This window comes from Pinus tabuliformis, chromosome 1_2, assembly GCF_031772625.1.
Source record: "Pinus tabuliformis cultivar Carrire ecotype Pingquan chromosome 1_2, CPIR1, whole genome shotgun sequence".
Classification (NCBI taxonomy): Eukaryota; Viridiplantae; Streptophyta; class Pinopsida; order Pinales; family Pinaceae; genus Pinus; species Pinus tabuliformis.
This window is the reverse complement of record NC_142298.1, coordinates 1,066,600,613-1,066,624,802: the sequence shown is the minus strand read 5'-3', so window position 1 is coordinate 1,066,624,802 and position 24,190 is coordinate 1,066,600,613. Positions and strand designations below refer to the sequence as shown.

Here is a 24,190-nt window from a genome sequence, read left to right as displayed (position 1 = left end):
TGTGTTCTGCAAATAGAAATACGTTCAGATCTCTCTACATCGGTCTCGGTATGCTGAGTGGGTTCCTCTGTATATGCGTCTAGATTTTGTGTATGTTCTGTTCGACTGTCCAGTTCACCTTCCATATTCTTTGTTCCTACTTGGTGGATGCCATGCTGGTTTCTTCTCCTCGGCAAAGAATATTAGAGAACAAAAGTCTTTTATGCAACTGAGTGTTGGTGGGCGTGTTTCTGCCTCTGAAAAATGGATTGGGGAAGAGTAAAGCCTCTTTTTGTTGAGGAAGACAAGGTTTTTTTGGAAAAGGAGAAAAAAAATACAGGATCTAGAACATGAGCCAAGCGATGCTTCTCAGCAGGTAAGCAAGGAGCATTTATTATTTTTTGTGTTTCTATTGTCCATGTATGCATAAGGTTGTTCTCAACACTCCGATTCTCTAAAGCAATTAATTCTCTTTGTATTACTACACTTTCCTCTTAATTGACAATTGAGTGAATAATTTCAGTAAGGAACTGCAAATTTTCAATTATTTTAATAACATGTGAATTTGAATCTTACACAAAACTCTCTTGTTTTTCTTTGCAGTGAAACTGTCCCCTCACTATCCCACTGGCTCTTGCAAATCCAAGCTATAAAGAATGATTCAATTCGATTTCTTTTTGCCACATCTTCAAGGAACAGAACTCTCAAGTGGACCTCCTATCTAGGAGGCGGATCTCCTTGCGCTTTGGACTCATTAGATGTCAATGCATTGATCAGCGATCAATCATCTCTCTATAGTTCATTTTGTTCTAGATAAAAATAGAGATTGATCTGATCCTGCAACTGGAAAATGTTGTTGTAACTATTGGCAACTCAATGAAAATGAAGCAGGCTACTAATATTTTGGACTCCTGTATCAGTTGAATTGACTTAATATCCACTTGAAACATTTTTTTTACTTCTGTTTGATCTGAATGACTATGCTGACTGCTTTTTATCAAATACCACCATATTGGCTTAAACATACATTCCTATTAATTTAGGTGATACTAGCGAATCACCTGGCACTTTTTGATACTAAACCAGATTGTTGGTTCACTCGACATTGTGGAATCAGTGAAAACTCAGCCAACAAAGATTTCTGATGAATACATTGTGGAATCAGTGAAAACTCAGCCAACAAAGATTTCTGATGAATTCACGCGACCTGTTAAAGTATGGTTCTCTATCTTACCATAACTAATTAACAACCTTAATTACTCATATCTATGTATCTATGCTTACAGCTATCCAACATTCAATATTGCTACAGGTGATACACCCATTGCAAGATTTGAATTTAAATTGCTTTCCAATATAGCACCTCCCTTCAATGTCGTTTAGCTGAGTGAATAAACATGACCAGGCTTATTTACCAGGTTATTCAGCTATTAATACGCGGGATAACATATGTTATATGTTTATGGTTGGATACTGTTTCGATTCAACAATGCCCATATATTGCTTTAATTTCTTTAATATAGGTTCAATAGACTTGGAAGTATTGCTCCAATTTATTTATGGCTCAATAGACTTGGAACTATTGAAATATTGCTTGCCAATAAACATGAGCTGAAGTTGCAACTGTCTCTCCACATGGATTCAACCCTATCCTCTGCTTAATGTACGATGCACACGAGCTTCTGTACAATTTGTCAGGTATGCATTAAAGGCCAACGTTTAAAAAGTTGTGAAGACAAGATTTATTTAATCAAGAACATCTCTTTAATCCGGATATGAAATTAGACATAAGTGTTTTTTGTTGCTAGCTGGTTAGATCTGTGTGTTGAAGGAGTTCATGGGACCTCGACACAGTAAGTTAGAATTCCATTGCTTTTCTTGTTTTCTTTTGGGTTTATTAGAGACCTGGATTCTGTTAGTTATAATAGGAAATACCCCACGCCAGGGAAAATAATTTAGTAAATTAGGTTACATTGTATTGAAGCTAGAATGAACTGAGAGTTAACTGTTTTTTTTTTCTCTCGAATTATTACATTGCTAACTTCTCCCTCTTTTTATCAATAATAATGGAGAACTTTAGCTCTGCTAAAATATAACAGGTTTAGTATTTCAGAGGGCAACTGATGTAATACTGTGATATGAATTTCTTGTACTGTGCAGCAAACATTTACAGCCCATTTAATATAGAGGGTTATAATCTTCTAAGAAATCTGTCTGCCCTTTTAGAGTTTGCAGAGAGTCAAGAAAATGTTCATGTTATCATCAACATACAGGTACAGTTCTTCAATCTGATTAGAAATCTGAAGACTTAAATATAAACTAGCTCATGAAATAAATGTTAACTCATGATACTATAAAGTGTATCTTGTTTCTTCCTTTTTTCACAGAATGCACGAGCTATATCATTGAGAAGGAATCTTAGTATTACACAGTTTTGACCCAATCCAAACACTGGTTAATGCCTATCATGGGCAGTAGTACTGAACATAAAGGTATGCCATGAAAGCATTGGCCAATTAATTCTTATCTTCTTGATACAAACAGCTCACATATTGTTGTAGTTCCTTTGCTCTATGTATTTTCTGGTACACTGTGTCAATAATTGTAACACTGTAATGAGCAGAATGAATAATCCAATTCAATATACAGAAATTCATACAATCCAATCTTCAAACCCTGAGCTTGACAGAACAATGTATGTATAGATTAACCAAAATTCAAGAGTGTAAGCTTGTTCAGAGTTAACTTCAGGGTAGATTTTAATCATAAAATGAATTCTACAGAACTGAAATCAATCCAGAAGCCCTAACCAGAAGTTTGTAACCAAAGTTGCTACAGAAATTACTACAGATCTGGAACTATCCTTTAGCTCCTTCTTTGCTCAGGATCTGCTGACATAGGAGCCACAATTCCCTTCCTTTTCATCACTGTTCTGCCTCACGTCAGCTACAGAGGCCCGAACCTGTGAGGGCTTTTACAAGGTATCACCGGAGGGTTAATATGCTGATAACGCCTGCACTCTATGAAGCACATAATGTTTTTAAGGGATCAAAGATTTTCAACTTATGGACCTTAGTACATGCTTAACCATTTACTATTAGTCAAGCAGTACGATACTTTTCAAAGATCTTTGTTTGTTGAATATAATAAATTAACCCAAATATGAGTTGCCTAGAACAAGACTTATTTAGACTTTAAACAGGAAGTCTTTGCATTTGTTCTCAAATCTTTCTCATTCTAGTATACTGCAGCATATAAATAATGACATAAGACATTCCGGAAATCAAGATTGGCATGTAGTAGGGTAAACTGGATTTCTGTGGATTAATGACAATACAGCTTGCTATGAGGAAAACATAAGTCAATATCAACCCGGTGCATTTTGGTTGAATGTACAGGTATATATTTCTAATGCCCACATCTAATGTTCCATTTCGCAGTTGTGGACTTTTAGTGATTCTTTTTCTAGAAAGTACCAAGATTCTTTTGTGGGTGTAGTTTTGAATGATTTCTCTTATGCTCTGTTTTGTTTCTTTTCATCATCTTTGATACTTAAATTTTTCTTGATATGTGGCAGTACTCCATGTTTTATGAAAAACATAACTTAAGCATGTCATCATCTGTGATATCTCTATCAAAATCAATGACTTTGAACTACATTTCTTCCACCGAGGTTGGGTTTTTGCAAGCCATTGCACCACAATTTAGAAAAACCAAGACAAAGCTAATATTGATGCTTCTGGGCAAAGAAGATGTGGACCCATCAACGAATGCAACATATGGTTCCCTCGTTTTGTGAAGACATTTGCTGCTGGAATCAATTATAGCTATGATCCAATAAGGGAATATCTTCAGTTCGTGGACAACAAGAATTTCACAGTTGATGGCATCCTAACCGATTTCTCTGTAACAGCGTCAGAGGCTATAGGTATGGCTTTCTTGCTACTTAACATCCATCAATTTGTACAATCCCCTACCCATGTAGGGCTATAATTCTTCTTATGTGTTTCAAGGCCAGAATGTTTTTATAATAATAAGTATAAACTAACTGGATTTCTGTGGATTAATGACAATACAGCTTCCTATGAGGAAAACATAAGTCAATATCAACCCGGTGCATTTTGGTTGAATGCACAGGTATATATTTCTAATGCCCACATCTAATGTTCCATTTTGCAGTTGTGGACCTTTAGTGATTCTTTTTCTAGAAAGTACCAAGATTCTTATGCTCTGTTTTGTTTCTTTTCATCATCTTTGATACTTAAATTTTTCTTGATATGTGACAGTACTCCATGTTTTATGAAAAACATAACTTAAGCATGTCATCATCTGTGATATCTCTATCAAAATCAATGACTTTGAACTACATTTCTTCCACCGAGGTTGGCTTTTTGCAAGCCATTGCACCACAATTTAGAAAAACCAAGACCGCTCGCAGCTGCCCTACTGTCTTCTATAACAGCAGCATATTTAATCTACCGCAACATGCTCAAAGGGGCTATCTTCAAGAAATTTGGCTGGTTAAGATGCTCTTCGTGTGGGAACACTCGCCACAGCCACCTAATTTCACATTTACTACTGTTGCCACATCCATCATTCCATATGCCATTTGCTCCCCATGTCAGATCGATCACCTAATTGCACCGATCGCTCACTTAACGTAAGGTTTTCGTTTTATGCCCATCATTAAATACTGGCCTGCTCCAATCTGATCTTCAAGATTTCTGCACCTAGATATTGACATAGATCTCCTGTCTAGCCAATTGTTTATTAGAATAGCTTGGACCCAATCTACCACCAAGATTGCCTGATGTCAGATACATCACCTAATTTCGCATTTACTTCTGCCGCCACATACATCATTCCATATGCCATTTGCTCCCCATGTCATATCGACCACTTAATTGCACCGATTGCTCACTTAATGTAAGCTTTTCATTTTATGCCGACCATTAAATACTGCCCTGCTCCATCCGAGCTTCAAGTATTTTAGCTCCATTCACACTTAAAACTAGCTTACAAACATGTTGAACTTTTTTATAAATTGGCCTCTTTTGCACCTGGATATTCACATACATCTCCCCGCTTCACATAACATGGAATCCATTAGCATAAGCCAACTTACTCTACTCGCGGCACTGTTTCTCTTAGCACTTGTTCTCATGACTCTTCTGATTATTAACATCGTAAAAGTCGAAAGACAAAGAAAAAAGAAACCAAAAAAACAATAACATCTCTTTTGAATTATCTTATGCATTGTCTTATTTCCCCGCTTCCTTCTCTGTTACAGGTGTACAACGGATGCTTCAAATATGCATTTGCGTCTGCCATGGTGGTGCAACTCGCATTTTTTATGCTTCTATCGTCTCTGCTCGGATGCCGGACTAATGTCCTAATTGTTAGCATTCGTGCTTGTCTTGTATTATTCACATGTTACAGTCTGTCATAAGAAATGCTTATTTTCAAGGTCAAATGTAAGCTTCAAGGCGGTTTTCATGTTACTCGTGTCTTGAATTGATGATGATTCTCTACAAGTTAGTTATTCAATAATGTTCAGATCTTTGGTATATAGTGCTCATGTGACTATTTCTATTGCAGTTGTGTGATTATGGGCTAGCAACATAAACTGGTGTATCTTGAATTGATAATGATTCTCTGCAAGTTAGTTATTCAATAATGTTCAGATCTTTGGTATATAGTGCTCATGTGACTATTTCTATTGCAGTTGTGTGATTTTGGGCTAGCAACATAAACTGGTGCATATTATATTATTCGACAGCCCTCGATTTATGTATTACTGAAACTTGCTCATGTGACTATTTCTATTGCAATTGTGTGATTTATGTATTACTAAAACTGGTGCAGTTGTTGTCTGAGTTTCAGAAGAAGTGATGCCCAATGTATGTTATGTATGTCGTTCCTAGATACAGGAGGAGGAGCTGTTGTAGGTTCGTTGCTATTGCTCACTGCAGGAGATTCTATAGAAATTCACCATAGTATGTGAGTTGCCCAGGTCAACCCTGGGAGAGTATCGCTCTTGCCACCTCAGCCACTCGACCGAACTAATTCCTCTGCCTTCTGTAACTGCTACTGCTGGATCTCGGTAAACTAGATGATCTGCATGATGGGGGATATTTGCAACTGCAATCGAAGCATATATATATGGCCTTGGCATAGAAAGGTTATCCGTGAATCAATGAAGCGTCAATCTTTGACTCTGCCATACTCCTGCACAGGGAGTCACTAATACGCTTGTGGGCTAAGGCTTTACCTTAATAACCAAAAATTGCCCCCGCGGGCATGCGATTTGGATCTGATGGCTGGTATGCTTACTTGAATGCTGCTCCTGATGCCCTGTAACCGGAGAAATGCCCCTGCTTTTGTCTCTATGGCCTCTGTTCCTAGTGCTGCTTGCTTGAATGCTAACTAGAATCCTTCGGAGTAAACAAGCTAAACTGCTGCTACTTAAATGGTTACTGATGCTATCTATTTTCATAAGCGCTTTGTCGCTGATTCATCGACTGGTATTCGAACTGGCTTAGACCTTAAATGTTAACTTCATGCAGGGACTCGCTGGCTGGCAACTTCCCTTGTTTGAAATAGTGAAGTGTAAAACGTTATCTCTTTACAGATTGCATTTAAAAGCTTAGAGTATTAATGAGGCTTCGGTTGCTTTACATCAACTATTACTTCTAAATCCGAGGTCGAATGAAATCACATCCTCCGTTTTAAATTGATTATAAGTGGTGTTTCTAATAATGCGAGGAATAATGTGGCCTCGTCTAGCTAGCTTGAACATATTTTGATAATTAAATTTGAAACTTAAGTTTCGAAATGGTGTGTTTGGTCATTCTTAAATAAAATTTTGTTCATTTCTACTTAGTGGTGGGAACCATCTATCATGTCGATTCATGGTAGAAGGTCATTGAACACATCTCCGCATAGTATTTATTTGCGATTTTCCTTGCATAATATACTATTTATAGTTCTTATTGGTAATTTCTTAACTAATTTTCATGATCATAGGCAATTTATTTTTATTTTATATCATAAATTCATGTTTCTTATGAAAAGTATATCAATGATCTTGAAGTAGGAACAGAGTGTGGAGAAAATGGAAAATATGCTTTTAGAATTTTGAAATTTAGTTTCCATTACTTTTCGGAAATGTTGGATTTGGTATTGTTAATTGCTACTTATTAAGAATTTCATGTGTAATATACTTCACATGTGAAATAATAACAACTTGTGAGTGTGAATATAATGAATAACTGTAAAGTTAAACGAAATTTGAAAATGCTATTAATTAAGAGAGTATTTTTTAGTCAAAAGTGAAAATGGGTGGCAAAGGAAGTAAAGACGTTATTTGCAGTGATTTCATTAACTCACTTTTTCAGTGGCAAAGGAAGTAAAGACGTTATTTGCAGTGATTTCATTAACTCACTTTTTCATATCGATGATAAATTTGATTAGTCTAGGACTTGTGAGAAGTATGTGAAGTTTCCAACGAAAGAGAAAAAAAGAAATAAGGTTTGGAGTTGCGGATTAGCGAAAGCTGAGTGTGTTCCAAAAGTATTTGACTTTAGAGATATCGTTTATCTGTTTACGAAAAACTCAATTAAATAGAAAGAACAATTATTCTAGGAGTGATGTAGATTTCGCTTACTCGCAAGGCATTTGGATGGTTACTCAAGTTACTGGAACTAAACAAGTGTTTAAAATTCTCTAATGTAGATAGCTTCATGAGTGAGAAGCAAGCTGGATTAAAATTATTCAAGAATTCAATCCTCTAACATTAGAGGTTCTTTCTAAAAGTTCTTTTCTAGATATTACTTTGTTTAGACAACAATTTATAGACATATGTTGGCTCTTTTCCTGCGTGATGACTGAAAACTACAAAAAAATGTTCTAAAATGCATTTTCTATATGTTTTATGACTTATACATAAATAATTATATATTTTATTGTGTTGATGTCATTTCCAATTAATTATTCAATTATTAGCTAATTTACCCAAGACTAGTAGACTCCTTATGGTGACATATCTGATAACGACCCTCATGTCAATCCATGTGTTTGATGATTTGCCCTATAATCCTAAACGTAATTTTGGAAAGGAGCTAATGCAATTTTTACATCCTATAATATGGAAGCATCAAGCTTCTTTATTTTTTTCTCTTTAATTCAAGATCTCTGTGTAAAATAACTCTATTGCATGAAATTAGATAAGTGTCTCCTCAAATATTTTCACATGTTAAGGATTTCCTATCTGCAAAATGAAGCGTGAGGAAAGAGAGACTGCTACTATGATTGAAACTTATGGTTTTTAAGATAGGCCATTGTTGTTTCCAAGGTTTTTCTTGCATAGGTATTTTGTTGTTGAAGTTTGCAGAAAGTATCATCATTAGCTAGTTACATTTAAACAGAAAAAGGAAAAATAAACTTTTCCATTTATGGTTGGAAAATTCATCATGAAAAATTTGACTCACACTATGGATCTTGAAAAGTCTTGAGATCATTTCAAATTAAGTGATGTTGAAGTCATTCAAGGATTTGATCTAGAAAAAAATTTCGGTTAAAACCTAGAGTATATTAGGTATGAGAACTTTTTCCAAAGAACTAGAGATTGGGGTGAGGAAAGTTAGTGCACCAACAAAAAATGAATAATTGCTAATAAGTGCTAAACAGACCGCTGAAAAGGAAATTATCGACATGGGAGGAAGATACAATAAAATAGGCCTAAATCCTATGGGGAAATATAAATATTGCACATGAGGTTATAGTGTGACTTCATCTAGCAGTCAAAAAAGGAAAAAATTGCACATGTGGTTATAGTCTGACTTCATCTAGCAGTCAAAACAGGAAAAAAATTAATGCAAGTGAGACACTAGTTTGTAGTGGAATATTAGATGGCAGAGATGACAAGGTGTCTCTTTGTAGAGTAATCCAGAAAGAGCCCACATGGATATGTCATCTAGACCCAAGACTCTACTTAAAATAAGGAGAACTGAAAAGGCTATGGACATAGAAGTTGATAGCCCTATACTAACTGATTGGGTTGGTACTTGTTTGTAAGAAAATTTGAAAATGATGGAGTAAATTTCCAAAGAGGTCACTACTTTAGATGACTACACTATCACATTGTAAGATGAAAATTATGATAGGGAGAATAAAAGATTCACTTTTGAAAGATTATAGTTTAGTAAGAAAAAGGTTATTGGTCAATTATAAATGGATGTTGATTTGAATGGAGTTGCAACATTAGGGCTCATGAAATTGCATCAAGCTACTAGTGATGTTCTTGCAAATTTTATTAGCAAATAAGAAGTGGAATATCTAAAATTGAGGGAAAGAATAAAGGACCTAGAAGATTCTTTAATACTAGCACCTTTTTTTATCATTCCACTAGAAATACATAGACCACCATTAGAAATTATTAACAAATTTTATTAGCAAATAAGAAGTGGAATATCTGAAATTGAGGGAAAGAATAAAGGACCTAGAAGATTCTTTAATACTAGCACCTTTTTTTATCACTCCACTAGAAATACATAGACCACCATTAGAAATTATTACTTCTCGAACATCCCATAGATTTGATAAACCCGTCAATCTTCTTAATACAGTGAAATTGTATAATATTGGTAACATGTACTAAAGATTTTGGGTATTGAATATGCATGGTAAGAAACTTCTGATCTACGATATTGATTTCTGACAATTAATTCATCTATCAAGTGGGTCAAAATTGAGCTCGAGGGAGACAAGTAATTCATAGGAAATGACTTACTAAATTTTAGTCGTAGGCTTGATTTATTATGTGATATAGAAAAATTGGAACAAAGACTCCCAAATACTGATGGGATGAAGTGGACCAATGCTATATGGTATGAGAAAATCAAAACATTAGACGACATTATTTCTGAATGTGAAAGCATAGAAAATATGAGTTGATGTGTATCTTATGGCGGTAGTGATTTCTTAGGACTTCAATTTTATGTGCATCATATATATATGAGTTTGGAGAATTTAAAAAGATAGGCTCAGGGTAAATTGGAAAATCTAAAATATCCAAAGGCAACTGAGTTCGACGACATAATTGATTTTACTGTATAAGAAATTAGAAAATGGCTAATTATTTTGTTAATGTTAGTGAAGAGTACTTTGACTTGGATTTAAAATTGCAAGAAGAGGCTAGATATATTGAGAAGGAGATACTCAATCAATGTGTTAAACATTAGGTTATTGTCCCTATGATGAAATATTTCATCAAATCTAAAGTGGAGGAATTCGTTGGAGAAGTCATCATTTCTAAAGACAACTAACAATTGAACAATGTGAGGTTGTGATTTTGAATATTTTATGTGTTTTAATACCTTGGAACAATTTTTTTCTTCTGTTTATAGTGGTTTTTTCATTGATGTTTTCAACGTACGTTATCATTAAATTATATAATTACTGAATGTAGTTTCTTGTTTCCTGTAATTACTGAATGTAGTTTCTTGTTTCCTGTTGTATGTTCATTTTTGACATTACAGTCTACAAGAGCCAAATCTCAATCCCAATTGGAATGATTGCATTTCCTTTTTTGAGGTAGGTATTAATATTTTGATAAATTATTTATGTAAGAAATATTATTTCCTGGACCATCGCTCTGTAGTCAATCCTTGTTTTAATTCTTATTACTATGTTTTCTAATTCTCAGCATGTTTACCAAATATATAAAAAATTCTAATATAATACTTTGCATGGGATGTTGTATAGGTTTGAATTATGTCATGTTAGCTAAAAAACTCTAACCGAACATGTATTTTCAAGTATTTTCTTTCAGATTTTATATATTAGGTAATGTTCTGTAATTCATGATTATTAAAATGAATTTTTTTTAACTCGGTACTAATAGTGAAATTGTTTATCAATTTTGTCAAGAATTCTTAGATAGTGTTTTAGATATGAACTTGTATATCTTTTGATTATGTATTGTTCTTAAACAAAATTCATTGAACATAAATATATGAGACTACACTTTTGAGCTTTTATATTGTACTTAATGGCCTATAATTCATGACAATGAAAATCAATGTTTAGCAAAAGTTTTCGTTTTGTGATACCTATTCCATTTTTAATGTTTATTTTAATCATATTTATATTGATTAACATTTGAATCTAAATACAATTGTTGTTATTGTAATTGTGTTGGTTACTCTTTCAGGCTTGTAAAGCACAAATATTGATTAAACTGTTCTAGTCTCTTTATTTATGAATGTGTGCAGAGAATTCAAAGTTGCATGGATCAATTTTTAAGTGTGTGAAGCTTCATTGTGTGGAGGTTTCATTGTGCAATGCTTAGAATGAAATCTTTCGTTATGTAGGGTAAGTTTTTCCTGTAGAGGGAAATTTAAGCACAAGGAAAGCTCCACACAATAAAACATTTACGATGACTAAATCAATTTTTTTTAATAATAAATTTGATCAATTTCTAAAAAAATAAGGGACTTAAGAGACAAAACATTATTTTTCTAAAGGTGACAGAAAGATCTCATAATAGTACATTAAACTATGGGTTTTATTTTCAAAGAGTTGTGCGAAAAATCCATATGTCACTTTGCAATAGTGAAAGATAAATTAGTCTTTCTATGTAATTTAGTTCTAAATGTGTACATTTTCTTTTCTTAAAGCAACTAATAATTTAGGGAACGCGTGTAGAAGTAGAAGCTTATTTCATTGTAAGTAGATTTCTTTATATGGAGCTTACATTAAATATCTCATTGTGCAGAGGAGTTATTCATTCTGTGGAGTTTACAATGAAAGATTTCATTGTGTAGAGTAAGCTTTCTTCATACAGTGAAAGTACTAGACAAGGAAATATTTGCATAACAAAACATTGACTGTGAGTAAATCAAACTTGTTTAATGCTAAATTTTATCAATTTTTAAAAAATAGTAGGGACTTATGCAACAATAAATTATTTTTTTGAACTTGAAAACCAAATCTCATAATAATACATTAAATTTTGGATTTTATTTTTGAAAGTGTTGTGCAAAAACTTCATATTTCATTTTGCAATAGTCAATGATAAATTATACTTTGTAACTAATTTAGTTATACACATGTGCATTTATTTTCTTAAATCCAGTAAGAATTTAAAGAACTTGTAATATATGAAGAAAAAATTTTCATTGTGCAAAACTACATTAAGGATTTCATTTTGCAGAGGAATCTTCCTCTACACAAAAAAGCCTTTCATTAATAAATCTATAAACTTAAAACTAATATATACAAATTAAATTAATCTAACCGTACGATGAAATAAAATTATTAAATAATACATTTTATGAAATGGAAAAAACAATTAATAATATTATTATGAAATGATAATCATTGTCATTTTTTAATCCATGAAAGGAAGCTTTCATCTAAAAAATTGAGAACCACAATTATAGCAACATGTTTCATTGTCCATAGGAATATTATCTCCATTTTAATTGGATACCAAGTGTGAGCTTACAGTTTTAATAATTTCACGCATACAAAATAAAGTTACCTTTGCAACATGATCTCCCATTATTAATTTATTAATAATATGTACCATCATGTGGGAGAAGACTCACTAAAAAGAGGACCAAAAAATTGGGGAAGAAAATATCTATTCCTTTGCTCAACAGACCCATTCTCTGGAACAACATTACTTCTTTAAACTCGTTAAGAAAACACCTAATTTAATATTACACCATAATAATAAGTATTCCTTTGCATCGTGCACAAAATTCCATATATTAATTTTATTGTAATTCAAAAGACCCATTCTCTGGAACAACATTACTTCTTTAAACTCGTTAAGAAAACACCTAATTTAATATTACACCATAATAACAAGTATTTAATGTAGAAATTCCTTATTTTCACCTTTGCATTGTGCACAAAATTCCATATATTAATTTTATTGTAATTCAAAATTTCTTTGTTTCATAAATTGTTTTGGCTGTCACACTCACACTTTCATAATCAAGGGAAACTTTGCTCAATATTCTCCGCACATCTGCATTCTGCACATGTGGCCAATCGTCAATGTCTTAGAATTTTTGATACATGTTTTGAAATATAGAGGTGCAAATTCATGCATTGTGTGTCTTAGAATTTTTGATACATGTTTTGAAATATAGAGGTGCAAATTCATGCATTGTGTGGTCTATGGAAATTTAATATTGAGAAAATAATAAGAAATATTATATATTATTCAACTCGGAGTAAGAAACATAAATCTCGAAAGTCCAAAAGTATGAGAATCATTACTACTTTAATATTATCGATATACGTGCACTAAGTAGTAGAAATATATGGACTAAAATCAATATGAACTCACTATCATCATGACCATTGTTGTATAGGGTGTCAATACAATGACACATAAATATTGTGCATCGAAGGGATCACCTAGATTTAGTAGACAATGATATCATCATGACCATTGTTGTATAGGGTGTCAATACAATGACACATAAATATTGTGCATCGAAGGGATCACCTAGATTTAGTAGACAATGATTTCATTTTTTTTACTAGTGTTGTTTATGTTTTGTCACCTACTAGTCTTACAAGTTTCTTTGATTGATACTCGAGGCAAGGTGCACAATGGAATGATTTCATGTCGATTAGATGAAAAAATATCATTTTTAAAAGCCTAGAAATTCATATTAAAGATATATTAAAGAATACTAAGCCATAACACAAATGGTAAAAGCACAAAATTACAAACTAGTTTTACGTATAACTGGAAATCTTTCATTCTGTAGAGTGTAGTTTATGCATATAAACATGAACTCAATACTAGGACATTTTGGTATTGTTTTACCAAATATTTGAATCGAGATGTACTTAGGAAAGGTAAATGGTACCACATATAAACTGACATCGACATAGTAGTGGATGCCAGCTATACTATGAACTCATTTTGTAATATAGATAATTGGTAATCTTTCAACACAATATTCTCTCATGATTGTCCTTCCACACATTTTGACTTCGAGATTATATTGGCAGCTTGTGGGCTAGCTGTGATTATCATAAATAATTCATATATCGATGATATTAAAGAAACAACAAAGTGAGAAGTACATGGAGTAGACGGTTTTCAAATTTTTGGATTTGTTCCAGCGTTGTGCAGTGAGTCCATTATTCTAGCCAGAGAACAAATTTACTGTCAGAAACTAAGTGCAAGTGTGTTTACATCATTATTGTAATTTTTTATGAAATAAATGGATTCAGCACTGTCAATAACAATAACCACTAAGGCACCCAACATCTTCAATCTCGAGAGCTATCATCCATTTCTTGAAAAAATTATGTTGTATATTCTAAAAATCATTTTTAAATTTCTATTATTTTCTGAGCAAAATTGTAGACTTTTTAGACTACACTATTATTACAACTACTTCTCGTAAAATTCAACCCTACTTTTTTGAATTACTAGTTATTGAGAGTGTTTTGTGAAATACAATTCACAGGTAGAATAGTAATAGATAATGTAAATGAAAAAAACACAAAATTATAAACTAACATTATAATTTCAATATTTGTTGCGGAATTATCTACTGAAGTCACAATTTCACTAGAACAATGAATTTATTTCTTGAAAGTGGCAAAAAATTGTACAAAAAGTTTGACTATGGAAATATTTAAATGACTTTTTATGGAAGAGATGGATTCAACACCCTCAGAAATCACTAGGGTAACCAAAATCCTAAATATTCCGAGCTGTAACACATTCTTTCAAAAATTTATGCTGGATTTTCTAAAAATCATGCCAAAATTTCTAAAAATCATGTGAAGAAAAATTATAGCTTGTTTAGAGTATGTAGATTATATCCACTACTCCCTACAAATGCAAAATTCTGCTATTTTGAAATGTTACTTCTTGAGAGTGTCCTCTAAAAATAGATTTCATATGCAAAATAACAGATGACGATTATTTAGAGTATCGATAAATCTATACTTAAAGGGCATTAAAAACGTTATAGATTGAGAGAATATTTTGAGATTATAAAGTGGAAATGGTTAGAAGAGGAAGGAAGTTATTTTCACTAATATGATTAACTCACTTACTCTTATTGATGATGGCATTGAGTGGTTGGTTGTGCATGAATGATATGTGAATATGTCAATGGAAGAGAAGAATAACAATAAAATTTGGTCTACCAGATTAGAAAATGATGCATGTGTTCGAGAGGTTTTTGATTTTAGAGAAATCATTTATTTATGAGCACAAAATTTTGATTCAAATATGAAAACTACTATTCTGGCCACCAAGAAAACTCCAATTTATTTGATTCCATAGTCATTCAAATTCATATTCAAGCTACCTAATGTGAATATATACTTAAAATTGTTAGAAGAAAACAATTTTTTGGAGTCACAAGCGGGGGTATGAACATCATTTAAGCATTCATTTTTCCAAAGTCTTAGGTTCCTACTAATATTTATGTTATAGATATGGATATGGATCACAGAAGCCTGATATGGATCACAATCTTGATATGGATCACAGAAGCCTGAACTCTTTAATATTTATGTTATAGATAATTTTTTGTTTGTACAATCATTTAGAGACTTATTTCGAATGTGTGCCCATATGATGGGCCAATAAACTACTGCCAATATCCCAAAATCAATTCTCTATTTGCTCTATTATTCATATAAAAAAATTGTCTCTTCAAGTGAAATGATCTTATTTCAAATGAAATATCTTTTCAGTTAGTGAATTTATTCAAGGAAAATAATTTTTTCATGAAGGCATACCTCATAATATCCCTCATCCTTAGTTTTTCTTTCATTACCTACGCATAGACCTAAAATCACTTCTCATTAAGAATTGATGTAGTTATGGTATTAGATAGTGTGGAAGCAAGAAGGTACTTCAATTTTTTGTCTAATCTAAGATATATTTGTAAATCAGATCATTTGCATGATAACTGGAAAATAACCCTATCGAATCTCTCACGAAGCCCAATTTTTCTTGTGAGGAGAAATGGTACATGAAGAAAGAGAAAATAATACAATTATTTGAATTTAAGGGTTTAAAGGTAAAGCACTGTTGCTTCCAATAATTATAATAGATAAGTATTTTTTTACTCAAGTGCATGGAAAATACCATGATTGGATAGTTATAGTTGAACATAAAAAGAAAAAAAAAATTATTTTGTTCACATTCAATGTTGGAAAAGTAAAATTGAAGAATGCAACTCATGTTGTAGAGCTTACAAAGTATTTTCATTATTTTAATTTAAAATAAGATTAACCTCAACAAGGCTTTGATCTAGAAGTCTTATTTACCATACATATAGGTGTTGTTAAATATCACAACTTGTTCACAAGAGTTGTAGAAAAAAATGAAAAGAGTCGTAGTGCTCCAAGAAGCAATCGAGAACTGACAATGAGTACTAGAGAAATTCTTGAAGAAATGCCATGAGAATGAAAATAAAGTACAAGAAAAATGGCAAAAACCCTTCACTCATAATTAGTCTAACTTCATCTTGGAGTAAAAGAAAGATAAAATACACTGCAAGTGAAAAATTGATTCTTGGTTAGATACGAGCTAGAGGAGATGAAAAATATGTTTGTTGAACATTCATTCTAAACCAAATGCACAACACTAACTCAACCAAATCCAAAAGTCCCTTGAAAATAGGGAGTAATGAACAAGCTATGGAAGTGGAAATTGAAAGTGTTATGGAACCTCATTAGGTCAATACTTTTTTAGCAGAAAACCGTATAATAATGGAGAAAACTGCCAAAGACACTTCTGCTTTCGATGATCGCCATGTCACTTTGCAAGATGAAAACTATGACAAGTGATGCCGGAGCATCTAGCTGACGAATCATCATGAAAAAAGGTTGTTTGGTCTCTGGGAGGACTAAAGAGGAATTTGCTAAGTGAACACTGTAGTTGTTTTTGTTTATGTTGTTTTAATTTAGTAAAGAACAATATGTAGGAAGGTAGAGGATTGATTAGGTAAATTGTTGCAAGTAATTAATTTTATTTTCATGTCAATTTTGACAAGGTTGTAACGTAGGACAATAAACAGTCTTTGGAACTAAAATTGTGTAACCAACAGAATGTAACCAATAGCAGTTAAGAGAAAATAGTTCCATACAATCATTGAAAAAGAACAGTACGCAATTGTAAGAGGTTTGACTTTTTGGAGAGAGTGAATTCTAATAAAATATCTTTGAGCACACAGACTATCTTCCAATATCTTGTAACTGTCTATCTATCTGTCATTCTATTAAATTTCCAAAAATAGTAAAAGTTTATTCTCTGTTTTGTTCCACAAGCATGTACACACAAATGTGTTCCTATTTGTATTGATTCAAGCAGGCCTATGAATCAAAAAAAGTTTGTGGACATAATTAAAGAATACGTTGTAGAAACAAGGGCATACAGTCCCTGAATTTATCAATCAAACAAGTGTAGAGGAATCCTGGACGTCGATACTTAATTCGAGCATCAAAGGTGGAGACAAGACGCAAGCAATTTTGAACAGCAAGTCAAAAAATTAGACAGGTATTCCTAAGGAGTAAACGCTCTTGTTTCATTTACAAAATAAGAATAAGAATCTTTGTTCGAATACATACATTCACAAAAATCCCTCTTTAATTATATACATAGTCCATACAATAACGCTATAGAAGGTTTGATGGAGTACCCTAACATATAGGTTTAGAAACCCTATCCATAAATCAAACCCTATAACAACTACCCACCAGAGGAACCGTGCAAGTCTAATGGCCTACGACTACATACAGTCGGCGGTCTCAAATCATTACAACAAAATTACTGTAAGCCTAGCCTACGACAAACAGAACACAAGCAACAAGAAAAATAGGGAACGACCCTATCAAGGTCTAGCCAGAGCATCAAGGAGCCAAAGTCCAAAACCCTCTAGGACAAGCATACCTGGAACGACAGACAACAACTGAATTTTGTGAGCATACCATGACAGATAAGGAGGAGACCGAAAGGAAATAATGAGATAGAGGTTCGATTTTACCTTGCAAAGATAGGATGCTAACATTGTAGTCACCTAGGGTCACTCTGCTCATGAAGGAGCAAGTGTGTTAGTTTAACAGCGTGAAAAGAAGAATAGGAGAGAACAAAAATCTTACCTTAGCATTGCGGAAGAAGCTGAAGCCGAGACCCTATGACCGCAACCTATTCACAAAACCGGGGGATACAACTAGAGCACTCAACAACAGTCACATAGAAGGATTCAAGACCGAAAGGAGTCACACAATCCAGCTAAATAACCAACATTGACTTGTACACAGAGAAATATCAGTTTCCAACAAGCAGACTAAATCCATAATTCGACAGAAAGATTAAGTGCAGACAGAGAAACAATGACATAATAACCAAGTTCACACAAGATGTCATTACCAGATGGAGAAACTGACGAGTTTCCAGGTCAAGAGCCGAGCCAATGTACTAGAGGTAGCATAAATTTACACAGATAAAACCGTGTAGCATAACCACATTATAGAGCTCTCAACCCTCAACAGTTCACATGAAAAATGACCAGGAGATAGGGTTTGAGACCCTCTTACCAATGTGGGGGTAACAATTCCAAGGAGTGGATACTTGTCCATTATTTGTGAGCGTATGTACAAATCATAAGTGCGGACCCCAAACCAATTTTAAAATCATTGCAATCAACCATAAAATGAACCAACATCATATGTAATCCAATTTCCCATCATTAAATTCATTCATAATTGTATTATTGACGTTGGTTAGTGTGACAAGGGTGGGTTGGACACATCAAGTGGTATTAGAGCAAGAAATTGGAAGTGCCAAAATATGGAAGTTGGAAGACGAGGATGTGGGAAAGGTGTGCGTATAGCATAAGATAAAGGACTGAGGGAAGAAATCATGATCCTTATTGCTCATTTAGAGGCAGTGGAGGCAGGAAGGAGAAGGGATCCAGAAATTGGAGATGACATTGAGGAAGAAGCCATAGTTGCAATAGATGGATCGGATGAGGAAGGACTGGAGATGACGATGTTGAGGTCAGTTCTGTTGGCCAATAGCAAGCCCAAACTGGAGATTCCTAACTACGATGGTAGCCTGTCCATAGAAGTTCTATTGGACTAGGTAGGCGAGTTGGACAAGTATTTTGAAAGTGAAGAGATCAGCGAGGATTAGAGAGTCAAGTTTGTTGAAACTAAATTGAAGGAACATGTAGCCCTATGGTGGGATAGTGTCCAAGAAGAGAGAAGGACGATGAACAAGTTAACAAGAAAGAAGTGGTCAAGGATGGCGGCCAAGCTGAAAGGCACATTTATGCCTAAGGATTACCAGGTTGCACTTTACTAACAAGTGCAGAATTTACAACGAAAAGGGATGACAGTAAGGGAATATATAAAAGAATTCTACCAGGTGAACTTGAGAGCTGGTTATACCGATGACACTCTAGAGAAGATAGCAAGATATTTAAATGGTTCGAGACTAGAAATACTAGATGAAATCAATATTCTTTCTCTAAGAAATATAGAATAATCCTATCAAAGTGTTGTGAAGGCTAAATAAAAGATTACTAGAAAACAAAATGCTAGGAGAGGACGGGGAACCAGCAGAGGACGAGGACAATCCTATGGTAGAGGATGAACTGCCTGTAATAGCGAAGATGGCAGCAGCTCCAAGGCTTCAAGAACAACAGAAAAGGGAGACAACACTAGAGGTGGTAGGCCATATCAGCGAGGAAGAGAGAATGGCTAAGGTAGAGGAGCTAATTTCTAGTGCTACAGGTGCCACAAGTGGGGGCACAGACCTTTTGAAAGCCCTGAAACAGAGCAAGCTGGCCAGAGGGGAACATTTGTTGGATAACCTAGGGAAGCTGAGGCACCACCCCAAGAAGCATAAAATGTAGTGGAAATGTGGGAGGCCTTAGTTCTAAACAAAATACTACTGAAACTAGCCAAAGAAACAACGAAACACACCCAATGGAAAGCACTATTCCGGACAATTTGCAAATCACATGGGAAGTGCTGCAAATTGATCATTGACAATGGGAGTATGGATAATTTGGTTGCCACCAAGATGGTGGAGAAGTTGGGTTTGAAGTGGCTTAAGCACCCTACCCCTTACAAGGTGTTGTGGCTGCAAAAAGGCCACCTGCTATTGGTTGATTAACAGTGTGAGGTTGAATTTCAATGTAGGTACAAAGACAAGGTTATCTGTGATATTATGCCAATGGACATGTGTCGCATACTGCTTGGAAGACCATGGCAGTATGATCGGAAGGTAGTACATGATGGAAAAACGAACTGCTACAAGTTTGTTAAAAATGGAATCAAGCATACGCTTGTACTCATCAAGGAAGAGAAGACAGCAAAGCAAGCGGGACGAAAGAATTATTAATAGGTGGAAAATAGTTTGTGAAATAGATCAAGGAGAATGCAGTAAACTATGCTATTGTGAGGAGGGAAAATATAGTGCTGTTGCAGACATAAATGTTTGATTTTCCTGCAGAAATTCAAGAGATGCTGCAGGAATTCAGAGACATTGTAGTTGATGATTTGTCGGATAGGCTGCCTCCCAAAAGAAGCATCAGTCATCATATCGAATTCATACTCGGAGCAAGCATACCAAATAAGGTAGCATATAGGATGAGCCCCAAAGATAATGAGGAGATTAGGAAACAGGTGCAGGATTTGCTAGATAAAGGGTTGATATGGGAAATATTGAGCCCTTGTGCAGTACCAATAGTTCTTGCTCCCAAGAAAGGAGGAGAATGGCAGATGTGGATGGATTCACGGTCCATCAAAAAAATCACCATTAGGTACAGGTTTCCCCTACCACGGATGGACGATATGATCGACTTCCTAAGTGGGGCAGCATACTTCACGAAGATTGATCTGAAGAGTGTCTATCATCAGATCTAGATCAGGGAAGGAGATGACTGGAAGACAACCTTCAAGACTAATGAAGGGTTGTATGAGTGGTTGGTCATGCCATTCAGTTTGAGTAACACCCCTAGTACTTTTATGAGATTGATGAAGGAAATGTTGAAATAGTTCATCGACAAGTTTGTAATAGTGTACCTTGATGACATATTAATTTTCATTAGGACTAAAGAGGAGCACCTTCAACATGTTCGAAGAGTGCCAGAGAAATTGCAGCAGAATAAACTACTGATAAATTTGAAAAAATGTACTTTCCTACAAAGAGAACTGATTTATCTGGGCTTTGTAATTGCAAAAAATGAGTTAAAGATGGACCCCGAAAAGATCGCAACAATCATTAACTGACCATCTCCAAAAATCTTATTTGAGGTATGTAGTTTTCATGGGCTGGCGAGTTTTTATCGCAAATTTATAAGAAATTTTAGTGAAATTTGTGCACCTATGTTGGACACTATCAAAAACTCTAGTTAGAATTTTTGTTGGACCAAGGCAGCACAGGACAGCTTTCAACTCCTAAAGATGAAAATTACAGAAAGGCCAATTTTGAGGTTACAAGATTTTTTAATAAGCTTTTCCAGGTTTGATGCGATGCAAGTGATATAGATATTGGTGTTGTACTCAGCCGAGAAGACAAACCTGCTGCATTTTTCAGCGAGAAGTTGAACGAAAGCAGGTAGAAGTATTCCTCGTATGATAAGGAATTTTATGCTGTCATCCAAGCTTTAAAGCATTGGAGACACTACCTGTTGGGGAGTGAATTTGTGTTATTTTGTGATAATTCAACGCTACAATATGTAATGCAACAACATAAATTGAACCATAAGCATGCAAAATGGGTGGAGTATTTGTATAGTTTCACCTTTGCGTTGAAAAACATCAGTGGCCAGGGCAACAGGGTGGCAGATGCATTGAGCAGAAGAGCCTTTCTCTTACAGGAAAGTACAATACAGGTGTTGGGTTTCAAGCATCTAAAATATTTGTACGAGGCTGACACAGATTTCAAAGAGGCGTATGAAGCCTGTCAAAATCTCGTGCCGAGGAACAAAAGTCCATGGTTGGACTATAACTTGTAGGCGGAGCTACTATTTAGAGGGGGACAGTTATGTATTCCTGATTATTCAATGAGAGAAAATATTATACAGGAGAAGCATAGCGGAGGTCTAGCCAAACCTTTCGGCATAGAAAAAACTTTGGAGCAACTCAAACACTTCTATTACTGGCCAAGAATGCAAAGGGATGTAGAAGGATATGTGAGTAGATGTAAAGTATGCCAACTGGTGAAGGGACATAGTCAAAACACTGGACTTTACACACCACTGCCCATTCCAAGTAGACCATGGGACTCAGTTAGCATTGACTTTGTCTGAGGACTGCCTAGAACATAGGAAGGATATGACTCGGTGATGGTGCTCGTAGACAGGTTTTCAAAAATGGCGCATTTCATCCCTTGTCGAAAAAATAGTGATGTCACACACGTAGCTCACCTGTTTTTCACGGAGATTGTTAGATTACATGGCCTACCCAAATCTATTGTTTCTCACAGGGATGTAAAACTCACAGGACACTTTTGGCGCACCCTATGGAAGAAGTTGGACACACAGTTGAACTTCAACTCTGCATATCATCCATAGACTAACGGGCAAACAGAAGTGGTGAACAGGAGTTTAGGAAGCTTGTTATGGAGCTTGATGTCTAGTCAATTTAACGTCTTAAATTGCTCTACATAAATTATCAATCCGGGTATCGTAAACTAATGAAGTGTGGTGCACTATATGTGCTTAGTTAACCTTTCTCTTACTTCGTTGTTTTATAGTTTATGTTGTTTTTGGGGTTTTGTTCTTGTTGGTTTTCTAAAGTGTTTAATGCAAATGGAAGTCCTATTCTAAGGTCTTAAGAATACTTTTAAAGGACAAGTATGGATAAAGATTTCAAGGCAAGGCCTTTGTCCCTAATGGTAATTTCCAAAACTTAGCACTTCAAAAGAACTTAAAACATGTTATTGATGGAGTTAGTATTTAAACAAAAGTGTAAATGTACAACTAGTTCAATTGAAATAAAATGCAATAATCAAATAATGAGAGAATGACTATGTGACCCAGTATCCTTGTTGCTTCACCAAGAGGACAAGACGATTCTATCACGTCATTAGTTCATTAAAAGGCTATGTGCATCACTAATCTACAATCAACTTGAAAGCAATTTATGTACACTAATATACATGTTTTTAAAAAAATAAAATGCAGCAATTTAAAAAGACATCTGTACATTAATATACATGAAATAAGAAAAAGAAATGCAAGAAATTAAAGTGACAACTATACAAGGCAGGGGCCCCCTACTACCTATGAAATCAAAGCAAAATTAAACACACTTGCATGAATTAAAATTGCATGAATGAAAAATCTAATCTACCTTACATTCTACAAAGCAATATTTACAAAATGAAATCTACTCTACCTTACATTCTAATATGCTCCATGACATCTACTTCACATCTCCTTCCATGTTGAGAACATCAAAGCTTTATTCAATTTCTTCAAAAGTACAAAGTACAACAAAGTTCTCCAAAGCTTCCAAAAGCCATCAAGGAAGAACTACAAACTTAAGAACTAGGGACTAAAAAGACTAAAAAGGACTAACAAATGAAGGAGAGAGATCTCCTATTTATACAAAAAGATGAGAGCCATCTCATTAATGAGAATCCATGAATCTCTCCCTCTACCTCTAGAGTCCTAATCAAAATAGGAACTGATAAGACACATGTCTTTTTAGAGTTACAATACAATTAGGAGATGTGACACATATCCTCATGATCCCATGATTCTTTCCACTCAAATTCGAATTTGGCCTTGGGGTGCCACATAAGGGTCTTTTAGAAGTCTCCTTTCAACCTACACATGTCAACGACCTCAACCCATTTGTTAGGTATAAGCATATGCACATTATTTTCTAATGTTTAACCACAAATTCACTTAAAAGGCTTAGAAATAATAAAGATTGGAAAAACATAAAGGTGGCCCAATGATAATGAAAGTGGGATGAATGTGGTGATATAGTAGTGAAATGGAGGTGAAATGGAGGTGATATAATGGACATAATAGTGAAAGTGTAATGGAAATGAATGACATTTTCAAGACTCAACACTTGACTAGGGAAAATTCATGGTTATGGGATCATGCACTCGCTCAGGCAGAATTCACTTATAACAGTTCACCAAACTGCAGCACTGGACACAGTCCATTTCAGATCCTGT

At 34.4% G+C, this 24,190-nt stretch overlaps 1 long non-coding RNA gene across 1 annotated transcript; it reads left to right on the top strand.

Moving 5' to 3' along the window:
* The first annotated feature begins 3,292 nt into the window (after nt 1-3,292).
* Nucleotides 3,293-3,595, top strand: LOC149209818 (uncharacterized). Its single transcript, XR_016252252.1, has 2 exons — nt 3,293-3,377; nt 3,557-3,595. It is a non-coding gene; the product is annotated as an uncharacterized LOC149209818 (long non-coding RNA).
* The last annotated feature ends 20,595 nt before the right edge of the window (nt 3,596-24,190 follow it).